Here is a 9575-nt window from a genome sequence, read left to right on the forward strand (position 1 = left end):
AACGCTACCTGAGATTTTTTGTTTCAATAATCACCATTGTTCTCAATCATATGCCTCTAGAACGTGTTGCGCTGTATGTGTAGTTGTCTAGCTACAAAGCCCAACATATGGTCTTCTTAGCTGCGTGGCGGCGACGCAACAGAGTAGTTTGTAACCATGTACTGACGTCAAGGTAGGATGTCAAATGCCTGGTGCTAACTTGTCCGCTCTACACGTCGTGATCAACTCACTATTTTGCGAAGCACCGCGGCACACGCTGCCATCGCAGTTTAAATTTCAGTCATAAGTATTTTAGATGCGACGCATCTCTTTAACTGGCCTTGTCCCTCCGGCGTCTTCTAGCGTCCGTAGTCCGCATCCCTCTCCCATTCTCCTCTCCGCGCCAGCTGCGCGCTAACGCCACTCTCACCGCAGCGCCATCTGCGTGTAAGCGCTCGCTCCCGTCGCCGTCCCAGCGGTGCGTCAGCGCGCGTCAGCGCGCGGTTAAACATCTAACACATGCGCATGCGCTGCTCTCTCTCATTCCCCTCACCGTTTACGCGCGGTACATATAAACGCGGTAACTGCGCCGCTCCGCTTAGTCGTTCCACCACTCCGATGACATCCGATGCCCACCGATGATTTAAATGGAGACTAACAGGCCTGCTTTCGTGATGGTCGGCGCAAGCGTACGTAATATAATGAAAACAACAACAAATTGACACGCTAAATGGAAACGACATAACGGACACGCAACGAAAAATCCACGATGCGTCGCATCTACCCATGGTTCCCCTCGCGGGAAGATGGTTTATATTTTTTGTCTTCTCCCGTGGGAACGCATTGAAAAAAATGTTTCGAGTTTGACGCATGTGCTTTGAGGCACAGCGTATATTGCAAGCCCGTAGAAAAATTTTGAGCGCCTGGGAATTTTTAGGCAGCGTCGAAATATTGTTATACAGACGTTTTACGTTTTGTGTGCGTCACAGAAGCAGTGTCCGGTGGCGGTAATCGAACATACATTCTCGCCAACGGCTGCAGCCACTGGTAAAGTATGTACATTTTATGTGTGGTACTTCCCGAATCAAGTTATGAAATGCAACCGGAGGAACTTTTGGGGTGTGTGCCTTCACCTTTGTGCAGTGCAACGCACTGACCGCATGATTGCTCCTATACAGTGGCAGTCAAGGTAGGGCAAACTCGATGTTTCCAATATCCTGCAGAAAGTGTTGCCTTATTCCGTCTTGCTCTCTGCACGCGCGACCAGCGGCAGTCTATCATTGAAGCCCTCCGCACATATCCTTCCTCACGTTGTGACCACATATACGGCTGAAAGCGTTGCCACTGCTCTGAGCGGGAAAAGGGCGGGAGAGGTTACGATGATCACCTTACGTCAAAGAGAAAGAAAAAAGCCCTGAATCTAATTGACGGCGCGTATTCAATAACAGGCGCGGGGTGTGTCGAGCCTTTTCGGCGCGAACCAGTAACCGTTATTTATTTGTTCGGTTCAATTTCGGTTCGTGTTCAGCTAGCTAAAAAAACAAAGGTTTGTGTTCGGGTTCAATTCCTCAAAAAAATAGCGGGTTCGGTTTCCCTGTTCGGTATGGTTTAAAGCACTGGTTTAAAGGTTTCTTTCTACCAGGAAATAAGTGTTTTGACGGCCAGCTCGACGTGGTGGTTACACATCGACACGTTACAATATTGCCGTGAAACATAACTTTGTTTTGTTTGATTGTTTTTTTCTATCCCGTGCATAGCCGTGCCCGCCTTGGTTACATGTGTCTGACGCAGAGAACCTGTTATATTCTTTCTGTTGTATCCCGCGCAGGCTATCTAGTTTGATCGAAATAGAGCTTCGCCTTGTCGTCACTAGACCAAAATTACCGATGGTGTTCTTAATCTGGTTTGAGTGTTCCAGAGTGTCAACGTATAAATATTGTAACGTGGCGGCAGATGACACGAACCATGAGGCGATGTAGCGATGAGTTTTCACGACTATTTACAGGCAGCCTAATCCGAGCACGGGCTTGCTGCGCCCCGCACCCAGTGGTGGGCCATGCCAGCGCGGGTATTGTCCCGTCCCGTGAAATGACCTTTTTTTTTATTAGCATTCTCACTTTCTTACATACAGCAAACTAAAGGAACAGGAACAAAAGGTGCCAAACTCCAACTGTCTTAGTTCCTGACTCCATGCATTCTGCTTAACAGGGAAACAGAAACAAGCTCAACTACAACAGAAACAGAAAAAGTACACACAGTATGAATAGGTACTAGGGATTATATATAAAAAAACGTATATGATATGCAAAACCGCGGTTACATTGCAAAACAAAAACGTTAGCAGACAGCATCACACGGAAAATACAAACGAAGTCAATCATTTCTTGAAGCAACTAAGAGATGGGCAACGATCAATTATGTCCATTAAGTCCTTATTTTTATTCAAGAGGCTAGGAATTAGGTGGTGTAAACATTGAAAGCCGTAATTGCTTCGGATTTTCGGCATTTCGTACTTACTAGTTCTAAATTCCAAAAACTGATTTCTGGTTAGATATGCATGTTCAATTGATTTGATTGATTGATTGTAGGGTTTAACGCGCCGACGCAACGCAGGCGATGAGGCGCGCCGTAGTGGAGGGCTCCGGATTAATTTTGGCCACCTGGGGATCTTTATCGTGCGCCGAAATCTCGTATACACGGGCGTTTCTGCTTTTCGCCTCCATCAGAAAAGCGGCCGCCGCGGCCGGGAATCGACCACGCGACCTCGTGCTCAGCAGCGCAACGCCTTAGCCACTCAGCCACCGAGCGGGTGTATGCATGTTCAAACTCCTCCCGACTTTCCTTTATGTGTGAATACATGTACATCGCAAGCTTCCGCTTGTGAAGCTGGAACACATCGATCATACCATATTTGGCGCAAACATCTCCAACACTATCCGTATATCTTAAGTTTTCTAATGCTCTAATAGATCTTTTTTGAAGTTGAAACAGTGCACGCAAATTGGAATCTGTTGTAGTGCCCCAAATTAGTAGACAATACTGCAAATGTGACTCAATCATGGCAGAATATAAACTGGCTCTAAACCTTGCAGGAATTTGGTTCCTTACCTTCCACAATGCGCCTATTATGCGTGACAATTTTATTTTTCTTTGATCGATATGTTGATTCCAGGATAAATATTTGTTAAAAAACACTCCTAAAAATTTAATAGTGTTAGTGGATTGAATTACGTTATTGCGGAAGCAAAGTTGAAAATTTTCTGTCAGGGGTGTATTTGGGGCTTTGAACATAACGTACTTTGTTTTGTTTATATTTAACTGCAATTCATTAACGTAAAGCCAATGAGAGAGTTCCCCTAGCCAACAATTCGCATCTATTTGTAGTTTCATTAGGTCACTTCCCCAAAAAAAAACATTTTTGTCATCTGCGTACAAAACTATTTCTTGCGTGTGAGGAATATTGGGAATATCGTTCATATAAAGCAAGAAAAGGAGAGGACCGAGTATCGATCCTTGGGGTACTCCGACTTGTATCGAACGAAAATCGGACGTCGTGGCACCTAGCAACACAAACTTCTTACGATCTGTCAAATAGCTTTTGATTAGTTGTTGTGCAACTCCTCTAATGCCGTATGGACCTATCTTGTCCAATAAGATGTCGTGTTTTACGGAGTCGAACGCCTTCCCTATATAAAGGAAAAGTCCCACCGTATACAGTTTATTCTCAGTGTTTTCTATCAGCTTTTCCTTTACTCCTAATAACGCTAACTCAGTCGACTTTTCCGTTCGGAAACCAAATTGTTGAGGAGCTATCACTTGCAAACTTACTAAGTATTCATTTATTTGGGTAAAAATTACTCGTTCTATAGTTTTGGAAAAAACGTTAAGAATCAAAATTGGACGATAATTATTTAAATTATCTTTTGGACCACCTTAGTGAAGAACCTTCACACGGGCAACCTTGAGTTCATCCGGAAACACTCTGTCGCGAAGTATACAATTGCATACATGGCTAAATGGTGCTGCAATAAGAGAAGCTACGACTTTTATTTGTCCAGCCTTGATTTCGTCAGGGCCTGCTGCGCTATTATTATTCAAGGAACCGATAATATTTTGTACTTCTAACTCGCCCGACGGCCTTAAAAAGATACTTCCTCGAACATGGGAGTTAATGTAGGTTACGGGATCGCGTTTTCTTGCCGATCGTTGGGCGAGACCACACAACGAGAAGTGTTCATTAAACTTGTCAGACAATTGTGTACCAGAAATCGTTACACCATTGACATTTATTTCTTTAAGTACTGTATTACCTTGTGCATTGTTCAGCTCATTAAAAGCATTCCAAAATTTGTGTTGTTGATCAATATTTTCAAACTTATGTCTGTAGTAGAAATGTCTGGCTTTCCTAAATTCTGTATTTACTTCATTGCGAAGCTTTTTAAACTCCTTAAATATTTCAACATTTTTTGTCTGGAGAAATTCTGCAAATAATTTATTTTTTCTTCTAATACTACTATAAAAAGAAACCGATATCCATGGTTTTCTAGCCTTTTTATGCCTCTTCAAAATATATGCTTGAAAAGCCCTGTGGTAGGCATCAATAACTTCACGATAAAAAGTTGAAAACGCTGAGTTTGCGTCATTTTCATTTAAAACATCAGACCAGTCTAATCGATATAACATAGACTGAAATGTAGCTAGAGTTTCATCATTAATTTTTCTCAATTTCTGCAAATAGTGTGGTATTTCTACGGAGCTATGGTAATTCAAAGCATAGAATAAAAGTAAATGATCACTAATATTTACACTCAATGCACCAGAGGCCCTTTTGTTTTGTACAGCATTAGCGATGCACACATCAATAGAAGTTTCAGTAAGAGGGGTAATTCGTGTTGCAAGTTTATAAGGTTGTCATAACCATATGATAACATAGTGGTCAGAAATTCGCTCTGTGCACTCCCGGTCGACATTAGATCAATATTTATATCTCCTGCAATAACTGATTTTAGTTTTGAAAGGGACACATAAATAAGAAGTTTTCCCAAACAGTCGAAGAAATTTTTCATTGTTCTGTGGCGGCGCCCCAGCAGCTTGCGTCGTCTGCTGCCGCAAACGAGCACGCTCGAGGAACGATGACGCTGGGGCTGAGCCACGAGTGGCGAGTGCTGACCACGCGCTTGCGGTGCGCGCTGGGCACGAGCGTGGAATAAAGCGGGGACCCCAGTTTGGGTCCACGGCGCTGTAGCGTGCAGACGTGTGTCTTCTCATCTCTCTGTCGCCGTCGCGACATTGGTGACCCGGACGTTGCAGCGGAGCCACGTACTCAGAATGGACCCTCCCCGCGACACCAGCGGTCCTTCTGTGTCCTCCGCTGCCTCTTCACCTGGCATCTCCGCCTTCGCTCGCCGTTTGCCCCCCTTCAGCGCTAAGCACCCCGACGTGTGGTTCTTTCAAGCCGAGGCAAGCTTCCGAGTGAGTCACATCACGTCGCAAGAGACCCGCTTCAACCATCTACAACAGTCACTGCCTGTTGAGATCGCGGTTGAGGAGATCGCGCGGAGTCACTGCCATCTTGAGCCGCACGAGCCCTTCGGAACGGCAGCGTTTCCAGGGGCTGCTTTCTGCAGAGGAGTTGGGTGACCGTCGACCTTCGCAGCTCCTTCACGAACTGCAAGCCCTGCTCGGCGACGCACCTTCTGCCACGGACTCCCGTTTGTTGAAGGAACTTTTCCTGCGACGGCTCCCCTCTTCTCTGCAGATGATCCTCGCGACTGCTTCTGACCTTCCCTTATCCGCGTTGGCCGCGCATGCTGACAAGATAATGGAAGTCGCCACGTTGCATCCGCCTTTGTCCACGGTGGCATCCGCTCAATCTCCCGACCATACCACCGTGGCGGCGCCTGCTACTCCTTTGCCCTCACCGCTATCCGACGACTTCGCCGCTCTCCGAGAGCGCATGCAAAACTTGGAGGAGCTTGTCGCCTCGGCTGGTTACAGCTCGCCGCCGCCTCGCAACCCTCGAGCTCGCCGGTTTTGCCCTTGTCGCCGTACTCCGTCTCCGCAAGTATTTCGCCAGGAAGGCACAACGCGCCAGCCACCTCAACACCCTGATTCATTGTGCTGGTACCATCGCCGCTTCGGTGCAGCGGCGCAACGTTGCACCCGTCCTTGCGGCTGGCCGGGAAACGCGACGAGGGATCGTTAGCGGCGGCGACCGATTCCCAAGCCAGCGACAGTCGCCTCTTCTACATCACAGATGCAACCAGTGGTCAACGTTTCCTAGTTGACACTGGTGCTGAAGTGAGTGTGCTCCCCGCTAATTCCTGTGACCGCACTCAAGCTCCACTGTGCCATCTCCAAGCTATTAATAAGTCCAGCATTCCCGTGTACCGAAAAAAATCCCTGATGGTAAACATCGGCCTACTCCGTGCGTTCCGCTGGATTTTCCTCGTGGCCAACGTGAGTCACGCCATTCTAGGAGCCGATTTCCTTTCGCACTTCGGCCTCCTGGTTGACATGGCCCGAAAAAGAATCCTGGACGCCACAACCGGCCTTTCTGTCATTGGCAAATCGTCTCCAGTCCATTCGTTCGCATTTACGCTTCTTTGCGACCTACCTTCTCCGTACCCGGAATTGCTGAACGAGTTTCCTTCCCTGACTGCCCCTCCAGACTGGACAAAGCCAGTGAAGCATGACGTCGTTCATCAGATCATCACCACCGGTCCACCTACGCACGCCGTGGCGCGTCGACTGGCTCCAGAGAAACATAAAATCGCGGAAGAGGAATTTCACCACTTGGTTCAAATCGGCATTGCTCGCCCGTCATCGAGCAACTGGTCCTCGTCGTTACACATGGTCCCGAAGAAATCAGGAGACTGGCGACCCTGTGGTGATTACCGCTCCTTCAACGTGGCCACTGTAACCGACAGGTACCCCTTACCTAATATGCAGGACTTCACCAATAACCTCAGTGGATGTACCATCTTTTCAAAGCTCGACCTCCAAAAAGCCTACCACCAAATCCCCGTAGCCCCGGATGACGTCAGAAAACTGCCATCATTACACCGTTTGGCCTCTTCGAATTCACTCGGATGCCTTTCGGGTTACGCAACGCAGCTCAGACTTTTCAGCGCTTCATAGACGTCGTCCTCCGTGGTCTACCTTTTGTTTTCGCCTACATAGACGACGTTCTTGTCGCCAGTTCATCGCTATCTGAGCACCTGCACCATCTGCGGATAGTTTTCGAACGCCTAGCAGAGCATGGCCTCATCATTAATAGCGAAACGTGTGCGTTCGGGTTGCCGTCGTTGGAGTTTCTCGGTCATTTCATTGACTGCAATGAAATTCGCCCTCTGCCAGACAAAGTGAACGCCATAATCGCCTTTCCCCGACCTGAGTCCTTGCGCCAACTGCGCCGTTTCCTAGGGCTGGTGAATTATTACCGACGGTTCATCCCGGAATGTGCGGCCATTGTTCAACCTCTCGAAACTTTCCTTCAAACTTCCAAGTCTCCCGAGTGCCGTCTTGAATGGTCTGAAGCTGCTGATCGCGCATTCACTACCACCAAGGAGCGCCTGGCCTCTTCTACCCTTCTTGTGCACCCGCGCCACAACGCTCCCACAAGCCTGATGGTAGATGCTTCCCACTGTGCGATTGGAGGTGTACTTCAGCAGCACATCCGCGGCAGCTGGCACCCGCTCGGTTTCTTTTCGAAGAAGCTTTCTCCCACTGAGCAACGGTACAGCACTTTCGGACGGGAACTCCTGGCGGCATACCTCGCTGTGAAGCATTTCCGCTTTTTTCTCGAAGGCCGCAGCTTCGTGATCTTCACCGATCACAAGCCTCTTACGAACGCCTTCAAGTCATCGAAGACTACATATTCTCCCCGAGAGACGCGACATTTGGTTTATCTTGCAGAGTTTACGACGGACATTCGGCATGTCAAGGGAGTTAAAACAATCCAGCCGACGCCCTTAGCCGTATTTTCGCCATACAGCGCCCCGGTTTCAGTTCTCAGGAGTTGGCCCAAGCCCAAAGCGATGACGAGGAGCTCCAAACTCTACGTTCTTCAAACAGCTCCTCCCTGCAACTCGAGGACATTCTATGCCCTGATTCGGGAATCAGCATCGTTTACGACCTTGACCCGGTCTCAGGCCGCAGACGGCCGTACCTTCCTGCGTCTCTCAGGCGCATTGCCTTCAACTCTATTCACCGTCTCTCTCATCCTGGAGCGTGCCTCACGGCGTTTGATTGCCGAGAGATACGTCTGGCCGGGCATGAATACTGACGTACGCGCCTGGGCCCGTTCCTGCCTCGCCTGCCAACAATGCAAGGTCTCTCGGCATACCACATCGCCTCTGGCTACTTTCCCACTACCGGACTCAAGGTTCTCCACAATTCACGTGGACCTTGTTGGCCCACTACCACCATCTAAGGGCTGCCGCTACATCTTGACAGTGATCGACCGTTTTACCCGCTGGCCGGAGGCTTCTCCAATCGACGATATTACGGCTGAGACTGTTGCTTCCACGCTTAGGTCGACGTGGATCGCCCGTTTCGGCGTGCCATCGGAGATTATCACAGACCGTGGCCGCCCATTTGAGTCCGCACTCTTTCGCCGCTTGACATGCCTACTCGGTGTTACTCACCTAAAAACAACGGCCTATCATCCTCAAGCCAACGGCATGGTCGAGAGGTTTCATCGTCAGCTCAAGGCCTCGCTGATGGCTCACGAATCACCTGAGCAGTGGGCAGTTCACCTTCCTCTTGTGCTGCTAGGATTACGCACTGTCATCAAAGATGATCTTGGTTGTGTCTCATCCCAAATGGTCTACGGCACGTCTTTGCGATTACCGGCAGACTACCTGGTCCCTCCACAGCCTCAAGATAACCCTTCCTCTCCTGGCTCATCCTACGTAAAGGATTTAAGCCGGTTTTTCAGCTATATCAGTCCCCAACCGCCACGGCCGTGTTCCACAAAACCCACTTTTATTCACCCAAGTCTTTCTGTCAACCAATACGTTTTCATCCGTGTCGACAGTGCCCGCCGGCCACTTCAACCGCCCTACACCGGCCCTCATCTCGTCATTTCACGCGGCGAATAGACGTTTACAGTTCGCGTTAATGGCCGCGACACTGTCGTTTCCATCGATCGCCTCAAGCCCTCTTTCACCGAGGCCGAACCGCCTGCCTTCGACACCACCATCCACCACTCCACTCTGAACACCACCACTCTCCCCTCCGTTCGCAGCCCCACCCGTAAACATCCCAGCGCAAAGACTGTCCGTTTTGCCGACACTCTGTCTGAAGAGGGGGGGGGCTATGCGGCGGCGCCCCAGCAGCTTGCGTCGTATGCTGCCGCAAATGCGCAAGCTCCAGGAACGATGACGCTGGGGCTGAGCCACGAGTGGCGAGTGCTGACCACGCGCTTGCGGTGCGCGCTGGGCACGAGCGTGGAATAAAGCGGGGACCCCAGTTTGGATCCACGGCGTTGTAGCGTGCAGACGTGTGTCTTCTCATCTCTCTGTCGCCGTCGCGACAGTTCCATCAGGAGGCCTGTACACAACTGTTATTAAAGTGCCAGCGCAGTTAGCTGT

Source organism: Haemaphysalis longicornis, unplaced genomic scaffold (assembly GCF_048455015.1).
Source record: "Haemaphysalis longicornis isolate Haplotype H1 unplaced genomic scaffold, Haemaphysalis longicornis Haplotype H1 scaffold_27, whole genome shotgun sequence".
Classification (NCBI taxonomy): Eukaryota; Metazoa; Arthropoda; class Arachnida; order Ixodida; family Ixodidae; genus Haemaphysalis; species Haemaphysalis longicornis.